The sequence below is a fragment of the Mesoplodon mirus genome, assembly GCF_964341445.2.
Source record: "Mesoplodon mirus genome assembly, chromosome: 5".
Taxonomy (NCBI): domain Eukaryota; kingdom Metazoa; phylum Chordata; class Mammalia; order Artiodactyla; family Ziphiidae; genus Mesoplodon; species Mesoplodon mirus.
In genome coordinates, this window is record NC_138980.1 from 175114820 (window position 1) to 175132404 (window position 17585).

General features: G+C 42.3%; 1 protein-coding gene across 2 annotated transcripts in view; it reads left to right on the forward strand.

Moving 5' to 3' along the window:
• CTNND2 (catenin delta 2) overlaps positions 1-17585 on the forward strand; it is a gene marked incomplete at its 5' end in the record, with an annotated part of 948683 nt that overhangs the window by 663878 nt on the left and 267220 nt on the right. The gene's annotated exons all lie outside the window — the stretch shown is intronic.

Below are 17585 nucleotides of genomic sequence, written 5' to 3' on the forward strand. Positions count from 1 at the left end.
CAAGACAGAATAACAACAACAACAAAAATCAAATTTAAGTTGCACATACAGAGGTCCCATGGATATGGAACCCAAGACATGGCCAAAGCAGGCAGCTTTCTACTTCTCAGACAAAGAAACAATGAATCTATGAAGAACTGACAAGACAAAGAAACTTGGGCTTGTGTTAGTAAATTGTGAAGAGCTAACCAGGTTTGCTTTTACAGGCTTCTTGGCCCTGAATTCCCTATCTCTGGTGGTAAGAATGTCTCTCCACCTCCTGTACAGGGAGGGTACCTTTTACAGGGGAGATTTGTTTCCTACTTTCAGTGAGACAGAAGGGAGGGTCAGAGTGTTCTTCTTGCACTGGCTGTTTCTTAAGTCATTTTAATTCAAAATAATCAATGTGCCACTTTGACATAATTGGGGCGGCTTGCCATGTGTCCCAACAAGGGTAATCTTAAAGTCAACTGCTTGTAAATGTTAATCTCAGCTGTAAAATACCTTCAAGGCAACACCTAAATTAGTGTTTAATTAAATAACTGGGTCTGTAGCCTAGCCAAGTTGACATATAAAACTAACCTTCACAGTATCTATGAAGAAACAGCAGTTAAGGTAGTGGAGATAAATGAAAAACAGGAGAAGGACGTGAGAATCTTCTAATTCACTGGTCTTTTGTATGCAGAGGGAAATCAGAAGTAAAGAGTAAATAAAAGATTATGGAGAATAGACAGACCTTTTCTGTTTCAGTGCACCTTGGTTCAAACCTTATGAAATCTAAAAATAGGAATACTGTTTTAAATGACCTAAAATGCTTGGGGGGTTATTATTTTTTTGAATTTCACAAACTTTGGAAGCATGACTGCTTTTTCTCTTGATCATGGTGAAGATTGTTTCCTTTCTTTTATATCCTTTATCTCAGATACAATGACCTTCTTTCATTCCAAAGATGAAACAATTACTTAGTGTTTTGTGTAACCTCTTCAATTAAAATTTAAAAAACCTTTCTTTGTGTGCAAAAATGAAGAGTAGCCAGAAAGTGAAACTTACCAAGATTGGGTGATTTCCTTTTAATAAGGATGAAGTGAGGACCAGATGCTCTTGACTTGGAGGAAGAATTAAAACGTGGAAATCTTTTTCAGCTCCCTTAATATTTTTCTGTGTGCCCTTGAATCATTCACCTGCCAAGTTGGTGCCTGAGCATACGCTTATTTTACAGTGTTGACAAGTTAATGTTTGAAAGGGTTTGAGGTAACCAGATGGAAGCCACTATGTTTCCAGGGGGATAAGTTAAGGAGAGCAGGGTCCCGAGCCAGCCTCTCCAAATGCTTTCAGCTTGACCAGCTTTCCAGCCCCTCTGGCCCATATGTCTGGTGCCTGCCTTGCCTGTGGTCCTTGTTACAAAGCAACACATGACGGGATCCCTGATGGGAAGGGTTTTGTGCTGCTCTGATGTCTGGGGTTTGTTACAGGAAATCCATTAAGCCTGAGGTACCAGGCTGGCTTCCTGCCATCACGGTGCTCATGGAAGCGGGGCTGAGAGGATCTGACTTTCAGTGAGATCTCAGTTTAATGGAGACACCAGATCCGTTGCAGAGCTTTATTCACCCCAGGAATGTAACGACTGAAAATGCTACCCCAGCTCTAGTCCTTGATGGAGGAGGATCTGGCAGGGTAACAGGAGAATGACGATGATGTTAAAAGGCATGAGCGGCTTCCCTGGTGGCGCAGTGGTTGAGAGTCCGCCTGCCGATGCAGGGGACGCGGGTTCGTGCCCCGGTCCGAGAAGATCCCACATGCCGCGGAGCGGCTGGGCCCGTGAGCCGTGGCCACTGAGCCTGCACATCCGGAGCCTGTGCTCCGCAACGGGAGAGGTCACAACAGTGAGAGACCCGCGTACCGCAAAAAAAAAAAAAAAAAGGCATGGGAGACGCAAAAAGGAGGGGATATGGGAACATATGTATATGTATAACTGATTAAATTTGTTATAAAGCAAAAAAAGAAAAAAAAAAAAAAAAAAAAAAAAGGCATGAGGAGAGTTTTTTAGTACCGGGACATCCAGGTACCTTTTCTTGCAAATATATGCACAGACTGCAGAGCTGCCTGTGGGGAACCAGCAAAAAACAGTCATCCCTTCAGCCCATGGTTGTATCGAGCTCTGAGTAGGCAGGCTGTGCTGTAGAAGGCTGTCGGCCATCAGTCTGCCGCCGGGGTGGTTGACGAAGTCCTGGAACATCCCCTCTCCACCTGCCACCTGCCATGGGGTTCTCAGCGCCTCATGCAGGGTGGACACCTATTCATTCACTTAGGTGCCTGAACCGAAGGTAAAAGAGGTATTTACTGTACAGCTTCCCCCTACTCTTTCCTTCAGACCCACAATTCTAGACCAGAACTCCCCGAAATCCCATGCAGGAAGCCTGCTCTGTCTTTCGGCAATTTTATCATCAGGAAAGGAGTTGCAGAGACCTGCGTCATAGGACTGGAGCCGGTTAGTTTCCTGTGGCCTTTCTCCGGTGGCATCAGAAATCTTCCTCACGCCAGGGGTTTTCAACAGGAGGCGATTCTGCAGCCCCACTGCCCAGGATATTGGGGAATACCCGGGGACATTTGGGGTTGTCACAGCTGGAGGGAGGCACTGCGCATTTCCCCCACTATCACGACGTAAATTGTTCCTAGGAAACCTTCCAGAAGCCGAAATGGTGTGAAGCAAAGAAGCAATTTTCACTTTTTGCCTTTTTTTTTTTTTTTTTTTTGTAAAAGGGGAAACCCTTTTCGGATTTCTTTCGGTTAGTAAACACAGATACTAATGTAGGTCTTTCCTAAAAGCAAAGTGGTGTAAGGGGATACCTGTACTGGCATCTGGTTGGTCGAGGCCAGGGATGTTGCAAAACCATCTTACAATCCAAAGAAGCCCCTCACCTCCCTAACCCAGAATTATCCAACCCCAGAAGTCCATAGCGCTGAGGGTGAGCAGCCCTGCCTTAGTCCTGTGTCTTCTCCCTCTTTCCTCACTCCTCAGTGTCCCAGACGGAAGCTCCTGGTGGCCCGTGATCTTATATTATTTGCTGTGTCTCCTTGACACTCGGTAAATAGTGAAGAATGAAGGGATGGGGTCAGGGAGGTATGGCAAGCAAGGGAGCAGGTAACTATTAAGTTAGCACTTAAATGCTATTTGCACTTATATGCTTTCTTTTGTTGTTACTATTTGTCCTTGAGATGTTTTTTTTTTTGTTTTTTTTTTGGTTTTTTTTTGTTTTTTTTGCGGTAAGCGGGCCTCTCACTGCTGTGGCCTCTCCCGTTGCGGAGCACAGGCTCCGGATGCGCAGGCTCAGCAGCCATGGCTCACGGCCCCAGCCGCTCCGCGGCATGTGGGACCTTCTCGGACCAGGGCACGAACCCGTGTCCCCTGCATCGGCAGGCGGACTCTCAACCACTGCGCCACCAGGGAAGCCCTTGAGATATTTTGACCTTGGAATAATTTCATTTGTTCACTGAGTACCTACTAAACATAAGCTAGTGTGCTTATGTACACTAGGAGCGTTGTAATGAGTTCAAAAATCCCATGACCGCTGCTCGCTGGAGTTTACTTCGCTAGTGAAGAAAACCATCATTAACCAGTTACACAGATAAGTGTAAAATTTCAGGGTGACAAATGCTACAAACTCTGTTGGCTTGCCACAAGAGAAGCCAGAGACAGTTCCATAGTGTCAGGAACTAGATACCATTTTCTCCATAGTGGTGTGAACCACAGGTGATAGTTTAAGTATCTAGGCTAACATACCAATATCGCTATAGATATTATCAACTTCTTTGCCATCAGAAAAGGGCTTTTGCAGGTACTAATGCTGGTGCAGAATAGCATTTGCCAGGCAAATGGGAAATGAGCCAAGTTAGCAGTGGAAGAAGTGGTGCTGCCGGGCCTGAGTAAGGAACTACAAACAGTACAGCAGTGGGAGGAAGCTGGGGCCGGTGTATGGGGATTTTTCTGGAGCGAAGTCCTGTGAGTAATGGATTGCAAGTGGAGGGTTTCTAGAAGGTCTGTGAGACGTTCGGGTATGCTTTTAGAAGCACTGTGGCTTTAAAGCTTCTAGAACACAGCAGTGGTAGTGTGCAGGATAAACTGGGGGTTCCAGCCTGGAGTGAGGGAGCCCATTAGGAAATGTCACGGTTTTCAAAGCAAGGGGTAATGAGGCCGTGGGCCACGGCTCCAGCAATGGGACTGCTATGGAAATTGAATTTACAGTTCTCGTGTCTGATTGGATACTGCGAGTTGAGAGAGGGGGAGGAACTTAATAACGACTCTTTTATTTGCGGTAATATTTTCTTCCCAACTGTTAAAGAAGAAAGAGTCCCTTGTAACCAGTCGTGTTCTTATGGGATAATGATACCTGCCTAACCCTTCATCGGCATCCTTCTAGATTGGGTAACCATCCTGTTCATGGCAACTTATGGAGCTTACATTTCAGAGAAAATGAGACAAGATTGACTTCTTCTCTATGTTATAATATTATGGTGATTTTAGTTCTAAGAGTCTTTTCCCAAAAATAGTTGCTATCTTCCCAGCTGCTAAATGAACAGAAAAACGGCTGGGATCCAAAGATGCTTCTTTGTCATACACTTGCCTGCCTGAAGTTCTGGTTGGGTTGTGTGTAAAACCAGCAGATGCAAAGTCTGCTCTCTGGGAAGGGTGCTCGGAGAGAGCTGGATGCCAGACTGCAGCAGGAAGGAGCCCAGACCTGGGAGTCTCGGCTGCAGCTGGAAAGGCCCATGTTTTCCATAAATAAGGTTTAGTTTTGTTCCATCCCCTCCCCTACATGACTGATTCCAACCTCTAAATCACACAATAGGCAGTGACTTACAGTCCCAAGTATTTCAGAGAATCAACATAAATAGGCCAAGGCATAGTTACAAACACTCATCGATGACACATACTTAATAGGGGATGAAGGGAAGGTGTTTAAAACGGATCCCTAAACTTTGAGTTCTGGCATCATCCAGAATATACATCTTAAATTAAAACAACCACCCAAACCACTTGGCACTGCTCTGAGCAATGAAGATACTCAGCTGAATTGTCAGTGTTTTTCACCTAAAGTGGTGCCTTTTACAGCTGATGTCTGTACTATCAAACTGAACATAACGTTTTAGTCAACCATAAGTATTTTCAAATCTGCGAAGGAGGATGATACTTGCTTCTGTTAACTCCTAGAAATATTTCGTAGATCTTACACCTTCTATTTGGATTTTAAAAACAGAAAAATCTAGACAAAATCTTCTGCTTTTTCATGTTTACATCCCCGGTAGAAAGAATCTCAGTGCTCTCATAACTTGAGGAAATGTGAATCTCCTGTGACCTAGTGGAAGAAAGCCTTCTTTGAGATCTTGCCTCTGAGCACAGCCTGTGCCTCTTTTACTTATTCAGATAAAAGTCAGACACTCCCTACAGGGCACCAAAAAACTTGAGTGTGTTTAATTTTATCTTGCAAAATAGGAACAGTATTCTTTGCACCACCTGTGAATAAATTACTCCTTTGTGCCCAAAGTCCAGCTTCCTAACCATCCCTGAGAACCACAGCCATGAATGGGGTGGGTGCAGTGTCATGCAGTGAGCATATGCTATGGACTTACGGAAACCCAAGGTGACTCTTGGGGCTTCCTTCTACTAACTTTGGGCAAATCATTTAAACTCTCTGAACCTCAGTCTCCTCATCTATAAAGTAAATAATCATAGACCCTACCTTACAGAGTCCTCGGGAAGAAAACTCAATTGACTACTAATATTTATTTAGCAACTACAAAGGCCTATCACTCTGCTAAGTCAGATGTATTAAAACTGGGGTGATTCATGTAAATTTAAAAGATCTAGTCAAGATTTTAGCTTATTAGATTTAGACAGTCATCATATTCCGAACATCCATGCAATGAAAAGCTTTATGTGGTCCTCATAGTGGATTTTAATAGAAAATACTAAATAGTTTGGGGATAAGGTAATATATTACATCAGGTAAATAAATATAAATAAATGAATATACTGATGGTAAAGAAAGAGAACTCATTTATATCAGACCTTTTTTAAAGAACTAATATGGATTTAATCCCAACCAGCAGATTTTGATTGGCATAGAAAATCCCTTGTGGAAGACAAAAACAGGAGAACAATAAGGTTAGTAGAAGAATAGAAATTAGGGGGCTTCCCTGGTGGCGCAGTGGATGAGAGTCCGCCTGCCGATGCAGGGCACACGGGTTCGTGCCCCGGTCCGGGAAGATCCCACATGCCGCGGAGCGGCTGGGCCCGTGAGCCATGGCCGCTGAGCCTGCGCGTCTGGAGCCTGTGCTCCGCAACGGGAGAGGCCACAACAGTGAGAGGCCCGCGTACTGCAAAAAAAAAAAAAAGAATAGAAATTAGGAAAATGTATTATATCTGGAAAATGTTATTGCTCTTTCTCCGGTAAGGCCTCTCATTCTCTGTTCCATCACTTGACTCTGAGACCTGGGGTCCTTACAGTATTGCCTGAAATTGTAAATAGAGGAAGCATAACAGACATGTTTGCTTAAAAATAATGTTGCCGCTTTGTAAAAGTCACTGATATAACATGTCTTTGTGTGAGTTATTGATAATTTTAAAATGATACAATTTGTGATTTAAAGAGAGAAATCAATTGCTATTGGAAAATACATAATAGACATGGTGTTAGTCCTGATTTAGATGAATTTTGTCTTCTCCTAATGAAATTTCTAAGGGATAGATATGCATTCTAACTTCCAGTGGTTTGTAGAAATAGTAATGAAAACTGTTTGGTTAGACAGTGTAGCATCCCGGTTAAGAGTGTGGGCTCTGAACCGAATCTCTCTGAATTTTAATTCTGGCCCCATCACTCAACTGTCTCTGGGACTTCAGGCAAGTTGTTAAAGCCCTCTGTGCCACAGTTCCTACATCTATAGAATCAGCATGTTCATGGCACCGCCCTGAAAGGACTGCAGTGGGTATGAAGTAGGTAAGGTGTCCAGAGCAGCTCCGAGCATGCAGGAGGGGCTCAGTAAACGTGAGCTCTTAACTGCGTTGACTTCTGTTTGTGCGAAGGACAGTCATGTCTGTGCCTAATGTCAAGTCATGTTGTGTAAGGAGATATTCTTGCTGATTATTAAATCTATAATGGTCTCTGGAGGTAGTGGATAAAATATTTTCTCTGTACAATCTCTGATCATTCCAGTGCAGTCAAATCTAGAAAGAGTGCCTGTTACATTCACTGGAGAGCAGAGTTTTCACATCACTGACCCCACTTGCTTTCCGTGGCTCTCTCGTCCCTCATGGGATTTCTTCTCCGGCAATCTAAGTCCATAGAGCCCAACAGAGACCCTGGAGCAAGGGCAGGAAGTGTGTATGCAGGAGGTCCCTCAAAATCAAGCGCACGAATGAAAACTTTAACGGCAATTTGAGACAGTAAAGCGCACGTTGGATACAATAAAAGAAGTGTTTACAGTAACGCCACTGGCACTAAAGTGGAATTTTTGTCATGAACGTTTCATGAGTCTATTTACTCTACTCTTCCTTGCTAAAGAGAAGAAAAAGAGAGAAAGAGAGAGAAGACAATTTTAAATGTTGGTACCTCCCCAAATTCTGTTGTAAGCATCTTTTAAATACTCGAAGAATCACTAAGGAATGCTGATTCAGGCCTTTAAAAGTCATAAAATAATACATTTAGAAACATTTACCAAAGGAGAAGTTGTTACAAATGAGTAAGAATATTTTCCCAGATGACAAGGGTTTTTGTTCATTAAATTTATATTCTGCGTCACTTAATTGAAATTCTATATTTAAACTTACAATATAAAGTTCCCCTTCCCCAATAATTCTTTGTTATGCTAAAATTCCTTATTTAGGTTTAGGTCATAGCTATTGGAAGGGCCATTCATTTACTGCTGTTCCCAAGCTGTGTTCCAAGGAGCCCCAGGGCGACACAGCACAATCACACAGCATCTGTCAGATGCCAAGTGAAGCATGAGCTTGACTTAGTTCAGTTTCAAAATTCAATTGTACCCAGACTTCCCTGGTGGTCCAATGGTAAAGAATCTGCCTTCCAATACAGAGGACGTGGGTTCGATCCCTGGTCGGGGAGCTAAGATCCCACAGGCCATGGGGCAACCAAGCCTGCGCACCGCAGCTAGAGAGCCCTCATGATGCACCTGAGACCCGTCACAGGCAAAAATAAATAAACATTTTAAAAAGAAAAGGTAACACCTACTGGTAGAAAGGATCTAAAGAAGAAGGGAAGAAAAAAAACAGTCACTTTGCTGTATGGCAGAAATTAAGATAACATTGTAAATCAATGATATAAAAAAAAAATTCAGTTGTAGCACATTGGATGATGTCATAACTTTGCAGACCTGGATTTCCAGAGGTTTCTGTCATAAAAAGCAAATGCTGCGTGGAATGAGGAGGGGAGGGAGGTCCCAGAGGGAGAGGGTATATGTATAGATATAGCTGACTCACTTCACTGTACAGCAGAAACTAACACAACATTGTAAAGCAATTATACTCCAATAAAAAGAAATAATAATAAAAGAATAAATTAATTTTAAAAAATGCCTTGTGAACATTGATACGAGAAGAACCAAAGATGGCGATGTTTGATGTCAACGTTTGAGAAGTGTGCAGCCCAGAAGGCACTAGCTCGTCAGGACAGAGACAATTCTTAAATTGTTTGGACCTGACTCCTTTTTTTTTTTTTAATTGAAGTATAGTTAATTTACAATGTTGGGTTAGTTTCAGGTATGCAGCAAAGTGATTCAGTTCTGCATAAATATATATATGTATCTATTCTGTTTCAGATTCTTTTCCCTTCTATGGTTATTACAGAGTATTGAGCAGAGTTCCCTGTGCTCTACAGCAGGTCCTTGTTGGTTACCTATTTTACATATAGCCATGCCTGTATGTTAATCCCAAGCTCCTGATTTATCTTCACCTCTACACCCCGACCTGACTCCTTAGCAAATGAAATGGTCAGGCATCTCTTTGGACCCAGGGGCACCATGTGAAAAACTAACAGACACAAAGGGCCCTGTGATCTATGAGGTTTGGGAGCCTCTGAAATGATACAAAGTCAAGCTCTGCCCATTTATTGCATTCAGTCACTTCTCACAAAGAAAAAGTATTTGATTCAAAAATTGAGTTTATACAATTAAATTAGTTTTCTTCAAGAGCCAAATTATTTGTTTCTTTGTGGCTTCAGTTTGCTGCTGAACTTAAAACAGTGTTTTTCTAGTGAATAACGAAATGCTTGATGAAGAAACTGTAATTGTTAATTAGTGGAAAAATGTAAAAGAAACATTTTTTTTGTTTTTTGTATGTTTTTATTATCTGCATAAAGGAAACTATATTTATCTGCCATTTGCTCTTTTTTTTCTGTAATCAAAACTATTCCATCAGCCCTGTCCACCCATCTACCTCGGTTTAAGTTGGAAGAGTCTGTGGCAGGGATAACAGTGTCTTTAAACAAATTGCAGTTTTCAGTTAATTTTCAAATTAATCACAGCCATTCCACTGAGGGTTAGGTGGACACAGAGGTAATAAAAGCCTAGACTAAGACTTCGTCAATGTGTAGAAATGAAAGGTTATTGTACACTATCATCTTGAAAGAAATACTTTCTTCTTACTTTTTTTTTTTTTTTTTTTTTTTTTTACTTTGCCACTTTAAAAAGAAGCTTTAATGTATTCAGTTGCTCATGTATGGAATCTTTCAGTATGACGATATACAGCTGGCCGGTCCCTACCCCTTTCACCCATCATCTGTAAGACCTACTAATAAATAGCCAGTGTTGGTTATTTTATTCAAAATAAAAGGTGATTATATCCTCTGCATTTTATATTTGGAAACATCCAGACACCAGAAATGGAGGTAAATTAATAGTTTTGTAGAAAAAGTACTGTGAAATATGATGAAAGGAAACGTCTATGGATAGAATTCCTTTGCACCTAATGTCTAGTCATGAGAAATAATTGTGAATGGCCACTTGAACACTGTATTCTTTTTTTTTCTAACATTAAGAGTTTATCCAGAATATTCACAGCTTCTTTAGAATCCCTTTAAGAGCAAAGTGAAGAAATAGACCTAGATAGGCATGTTTTTGATATGGACACTAGTAACAACAGACCTAACTGCATGTCGATAGTTTGGGTTTGTTTGTTTTTTTTTTCTTCCCTATTTTAGCAGCTAAACAACGACTCCCAAAATCTTTCCTTCCATTCCTAATGCATTTCTTCAGGTAACAACAACAGAAAGTCCTAAGAGACATGATACATGAAGTCATTCCTCAGGATTTTACACCCAAGTGTCAGACTTGCTGTCTCTATGATTGCAAAATAATCAGTCAGCGATACAAAAAGAGTTGGAGTGTGGCTTCATGGAGACAGAGCCACTGGTTTCTTCTCTTTTCTTTCCTTTTCTTGTCACTTGTAGTTTTGGTATCATGTTGGCAGAGCTTAACAACACCATTTAACCCCCAGAGTGACACCTCTGCAGAGGCAGCCAGTGTCTGAAAAGGACATTTGTCTTTAGCACCTTCCCTTCCCTTTCTGTGGCCCCTTGGTTCTCCTCACTGGGCAGCCCAGGCCTCGTGGCCAAGAAAGAGAAGAGCTGGTCAGGCATCCACAGTGAGGCCTGTTTTTCTCTTGAGCATAAACAATTTCACAGAATATAAACATCTCATGAGGCCACTCTGATGAACCACAATGATGGTTCCAGACAAAATCAAGGCCCCCTTATAATCATGTCTGAACACAGACCAAACATGAACATTGTCTGATCCACAGACTGATGAAAACAACCACCTTTCCTGGATCATTTGAATGACTGCTGTCTCTTCACCAGTCGTGCTTTGAGACTTGCTCAGTTATTCCTTCTTCTCAATAAGAATCTTTAAGATACTCAGTCACAGAATTTCCCCCTCATCCCGGCAGCAACCAATCCAGAACAAAGTCCTACTCCCTTGAATCTGCCCAAAGCACAAAGCCCAAATTCTGGAAGTATATTCTAACACCATCTTATTGAAATGCCCCACAGTCCCGTGATGTAGGTTCTTTCTTGGGAGCAATAAGCCATGGGCATGTGTGGTCCTGATGGTCTTGGCTGGATGGCATCAACATGCTAGCAACTTGATTTTTGAAGTTTACTCTTCCTGAATACCACCCCCTTACACCACATGACCCCATGTCCATCAGGAAATTATCCACAAAACCATAAGAATTAGCGCTCTCTTCCTTCTTAGATAACATGCTTTTTCTACTAGATAATAATGCTCCCACATTACTGACTGCTACAATCCAGAGGCTGGAATGTTTGGAGCTAGAGGCTTGAGTGCATTGCAGCACAGGCTGATGAATGAGTTAGCTTGGGCAAATGTCACTTTGATTAAGCTTTGAATCTTGACGATTGGGCACCAGGGTCCATTCACAGACTCAGCTGTGACCTTGGTCAAGTCACTGAACTGTCTGACCTGAGTTTCCCCGTCTTCACAATAAGCACAGGAAATGCCAGCTAAGGTCCCTTCCCACTCCAAAGTGTAAAGAAAATCAAACAAAAATATATATGTGAAAGTTTTGGAAATTATAAGCCATCATTATGGCTATTCATGATGGTATAGTTATTTATAAATGTTAGTAATAATGTAACTGAACTCAGGTTTGGCCACTCACCGCTCATAAGCCAATAACTCGAGAGGCAAGTGTCAGTAGAAAGGAAAGCTTCTTTAATCAGAAAAGCCGGCAATCTGGGGAGAAGGTGGACTCGTGTCCAGAGACCATCTCCAGTGATTCTGCTCAGCCATGGCAGTTTTAAAAGGCAAAATGGAGGTGCAGGAGGTTGGGTTCTGTGTCATTTTCCATTGTGTGCAGACTGGCTGACTCTTTCTTCAGATGTTATCTCGGCCACGTGATCTACCTGCAGGATTGCTTAGAGGGGCTACTGGGGGTAGAAAGCTAGTCTTACTTCATTTTCTCTAGGAGAAGAATCAACAGGTTTGGCAAGACACCGGTGTACTTTCAGGGGAGCATAAGTCAGGAGTTAGTGTCAGTTGTTTAGTGATCTCATTCCTATAATTAGGTTCTTTTAAGGTTAGAGGGGAACAGAAATGGGCAAACAGGAAAGGGGCAAAAGAGCTGCTTTCAATTCCTATTTCTGTTATCGTTTAGACTGATTTAAATCCAGCACCATCCTGAAGGAGAGAGGTCACCTACAAGGTCCTTAAATGCACCTCTTGCATTTTCTGAATAATGTCTCTTACTCAGTGTATGATCATTACCTATTTATAGTCTGTCTTCTCCACTAAACTATAAGTGGTTTGTAGTCAGGACTCAATATTCATATCCCCAGGACCTAGGACTAGTCCTAATTCATTAAAAGCCCTATCAAATACTTCTGGAAGGAGACAATGCATGGGTGCTATTTTCAGACAATTGGTAACCTCATTTTAAAGAATATCTTCAAATAACTTTCTCACTTGGTACCTCTTCTAAGACCAAATTTTGTTAGAAATTAAGATTTTATTAAGATTTTATTTAAAGGAAGTATCTCTGTTCAGTGTTATCTAAAATAAATTAAGTTGTCATCCTTTGGAGAACTAAAATAAGGTGACAAAGATGTACCTGTATGTGTGAAACATGCTTCAAATATTTGCAGGACTAAAATCAACAATGGATATGGTAAAGTCATTGCTATCGCCCAGAGCGGACCCTGGTTAGCAATCGGCCCTCAAGTATGTGCTCACAGCTTACTTCGTATAGACACCATGACAAGTGCCATGGGACACGTTCTCACTTCCAGAAACGTGGAGCCTCCCATGGTATCTTAAGAGATGGTGTCCCTGCATTTAGAATATATCTCCCAATGCAGTGTGACTTCTGTCAGAAGTTTTCATCAACAGAATCATTAAAATCACTGTTTTAATTGTTTCACAGAGAATTGTCAGATGATACAGTTACCTGATTAATAAGTGTGCTGCATTCTGTGATTTATACACAGTATATTTCTAGTCCATTATTTGATATTATTTAACATTAAGTCCTCTTTAATACACACACACACGTGTATATATATATAGAGTATAGTAAAACCTTTTAAGGATGATCCAGGCCTTTGTGGCCTTTGCGCAGATTCTTAATCTAATCCTGAGGTAGAATCCTGATCATCTCCTGATATTGACAAGGTAAAAACTTGCTTAAAAATACATGAATGATATACTCCTAACCAGGATCTTGGACATCAAATCCCTTCCCTCTTGTTGCCACTGAAGTTTCACAGGACCAGGTGATTTTCCTAAGCATAATGGATTGTTAATTTTAAAATGGGTATGTAGTCGTAGAATATAAACATTTTCCATAAAGTCATTATGGCTTACAAGGAGAAGTTTATGGGTACTAATTTGTTGTTCTTTTCCCTTGGGCTGTTATCACTAAGCACACCCTTTTAGAATTTCCAGGGCAACTAAATGCTTGTAGGTATGAAGTTATTTTTTTATTGTGGGGCATGTTTTTATTGAAAAAGTCTAGTTGCATTAATGAATAAACAAATAGTATTTAAAACTCAATTGTTACTGAATAAGTATTACAGTAAAACTGATAATATTCTTTGTAATCTAATGCACTTTTAGAAGTCTTCAGTAGAAGTAGAATTCACTGGTACTGAAAGTACATGGGATTAAAAATGGTAAATAATGGCATACATTTTGCCTGAACATTTTACATTATTTTCACCTCTCAACCCCTAAAAGCCTATGGCTGGGCTAGGATTTACTTAAGGTGCCCAGTATCCGTAACAGTTCAGAAATAACCGATTTTTCCGTTATTTTACTGTTAGTCTCTCTGCAGTTCAGCCCGGTAGAAAACTTGCTAGTTGAAGCTGCTCCTGCTTCCTCTGAAATAATAGATGCCAGTCCCCAGAAGGGGGTCCTGGCCTAACCAGTCCACCCCACTGGCTCCAGGCTGGGCCTGAGATGTAAGGCAACAGGGGTTGCCAGTTCATGGGGACCAGCAGGTGGGAGAAGGAGAGGGGCCTTATGGGAGGGATCCACTGGGCATCTCTTTGGCATCCATCCGGCCCCCCACAGTCTGTTCTCACCCCCGCAGCCAGAGGGATCCCCTCTGTAGACCCAGCGTGATCAAGGTATAGACAATAGACATGCCGCTTTAGGCCTGTAGTTTATGAGTTTTGACAGATGCATACGTCCTTGCCACCACCGACAGAGCGATCCTCTAAAAAATATGAACCAGATCACGACATTCGGATGGCTCCCAGATCTGTCGGAGAAGAAGCCAACGGCCTGCTGAGGCTGACAAATGCTGTGTAATCTGGGCCCCATTGCCTCTCTCAACATGGTCCCCAAGACTTGCTCCACTTCACTCGCTGGTCTTCTCACCTCTTGTCTGACATGCCAAGCGTGCTCCTGCCTCAGTGTCTTGTGACCGTTCTCCCTTTCGGAACATCCCTTCCACCCGGCAGCACCTGTAGGTCTGTGCCCCAGGTCACCTTCTTGGGAAGGTCTTCCACAGCCACTGTGTTTTCAGTGTCAACGGATACACACACACACACACGTCTGGCCTACGTCTGCTCTGCTTTATTCTTCCCATCACGCTTGTATCAGTTTCCTGTGGCTGCCATAACAAAGTACCACAAACTAAGTGGCTGAAAACAGCAGAATTTATACTGTAAGAGCTCGGGAGATCAGAAGCCCCAAATCAAGGTGTTGGCAGGGTTGGTTCTGTCTAGAGTCTCCGAAGAAGAAACCATGCCATGCCTCTCTCCTTCTGGCAGTTGCAGGAAATCCTTGGCATCCCTGGGCTTGTAGCCACATCCCTGCCATCTCTGCTTCCATCTTCACGTCACCTCCTCTCTCTGTCTCTGTGTGTCCTTTTCTGTCTCTTATAAGCACATTGCCATTGGATTTAGGGCCCATCCTAATCCAGTGAGAGCCCATCTTGGTCCTGAATTACATTTGCAAAGACCCTGTTTCAAATCAAGTTACATTCTGAGGTTCCGAGTGGACTTGAATTTTGGGGGGACACTATTCAACCCAATACACACTGATCACTATCTGGCAAAGAATATATTGTACCCTTTCAGTAATTAATTGCCAGTTACCATTAGAAGGTTCCCCAAGGACGGGAACTTTTGCCGCATCCAATACTGCATCCTCAGTGGCCACTCAGTGAACGTTGGCTGGAGGAGTGAGGGGTTCACGGCTGAATCCCAAGGTGAGGCAGGCAGCCAGGCAGCCTGCGGGAATATGGCGAGAAGTGGTGGCTACTGGCCTTACTGAAATAAGCTGAGGGTCTGAGAAGTTGCAGTTCCAAATAGATAAACAGGAGGTGGTTGGGAATTCAGGATAAATTAATAGAGGCGTCTGCCTGATAATCAGAAGTCAGGGAGGACTCCCAGAGGCAATAAATTGGAGGTGGTGCCTCTTAGGATACTCCAGACAGCTCCCGCTACACCCTTGGAGTCACTCCAACGGGGTGGTCTCTTCTAGGCTTAGGAGGGCCATATCCTGGGGTCAGATGGGCCTCTGCATCTGATATACAAATTAACACAAAGTCAGTGATGTAAAAAAACACATTTCTTCTCTTATGGTTCTGAAGGCCAGAAGTCTGAAATCAGGTGTACTGGCCTATAAGTAAGGAGTCAGCAAGGCCATGCTGCTTCCAGAGGTTCTGGGCAAAATCCTTTTCCTTGCCTTTTCCAGCTTCAAGTGCCACATTCCTTGGCTCCTGGCCCCTTCCTCTGTTCTCAGAAGCAGCAGCGTATCATCTTACTCCAGTGGTCTGTTACCTTCTGATTCTCTGTGAAGTTTGCTTTGCCATGTAAGGTGACGTTAACATGTTCCAAGGATTAGGACCTGGACACCTTTGGAGCGTGATTCAGTCTACCACAGTATCCTAACCAGAGACCTGCCACAAATAGTGGGACAGGAAGAGAGATCCCAGATCCTTTCTTCCTGATTTCCCAGTGCATGAAGTGGTGGGGATTGTGTCCTTTCACCTAACAGGGTCGGCCCCTTCTCTCCTCTATGAGTTTCTCTTCTGACAGCAGAGCAGTTTGTAAAGAAAGAGTCAAATTTGCAACACGTTAAGCAAGCATGCTGGCCTTGTACTCATCACATTTGCATTCTCTCTCTTTTGTGTGCCTGATTTTTCATTCCTGTTTCATCACATCCTCATAGATGATTTGCCTGAGTTGCTTCAGTATTTCTTGAAAAGAGAGGGTATAATTAATATACAGATTTTAGATGAGAAAAAAAGTCACTGACAATAGGGAAGAACTGCTGGCTTCGTGGTCCCAGTGTCTAGTTTCCCGGGAGTGAAACATGTCTACAAGGAGTAGTATGGTTGCTCCATCCAAAGACAGGTCGAGAAACTATGGTTGAGTGAATTAACGCTGTTGGTTTCTCAAAATGTAAAGCTTGGAGAGAGACACTGCTTTCTAAAAACTATGGCAATTGTGTTTGCTTTCTAGGCAGTCATAATTCCAGTGCTACCATTTATATAAAAGCAAAGATGTGTTTTTTAAATGTGATTAACCCTATAAAGGGCAGCTTTTTGTTTTGGCGACAAACTATTCAGGGATGAGAATTAAGACAGTCGTGCTTCCATGTGTTTATCATTGGATAAGTTCTTATCTGTCAACAAGCATGAAAACATCTCCATTTTAAGAAAAAAAAATCTTTCCACCTAACTTATTCTTGTGACCACTGTCTCTGCATCCCCTTAACCCCATCATTTCAACAAGACCAAATCAAAAAAACAAAACACCTCATCTCATTGGCTCTGGATGGAAAAGTTAAAGCCAATATGGTCTTTAAAACTTTTAGCTAGAGTTCAAAAGATTATAAACGGTTGAGATTTTCATACCCTTAAATAATGTCCCTACAGCCCCGCTACCAATGTAGTTTATTGACCTTGCAGTCAAAAGTGAACCCTCTCCCTCCGACATAAAGCTTTGCTGAAAAATCACAGTTTGAATTTCTGAAGACTCTGATTGCCCTGGGGCTCTTTTCGACACGGAAGTCAACTTGATAAAAATGTTGTGACAGTACATCAGCTCTGATTCAGCGGCAGCCTAACACAGTAACAAATTTCAAACTGTTTGCTATTTAGCTCTGTGCTAAGCGCCTTGTAATTTTAACAACTCAGAGAGTCCTTATAAGAGTGACGGTTTAGTCACAATATTGTAGGTCTGTGTGACAAGTTTTAATGGAGAAAAGGTTACATTTGCATGTTCTCCAGTTCCATGAACATTTCTCAAGTGAAGCCCAGTAACAAATGAGAGTTACAAGCTGGGCTTCTGTAGAAAATTGTAGATGGTTCTTATTTTTCATTCTTCTCTTCTTCAGCTAGTTATATACAACACCTGGCATTTCTTGAGGGCCCACACTGTGTGCCAGACGTTGCTCTAAGGGGTTCCTATATATTACTTCTGATCATCCCAACAACACTCTAAGGGAGAAATTCTTATCTCAGTATAACAGATGGACTCCGTGGACATTTACTCAGAGCAGACCTCGCATGCCAGCCAGTGGAGCTTCAGCAGCAAACAAGACACAGACAGGACGAACGCTCA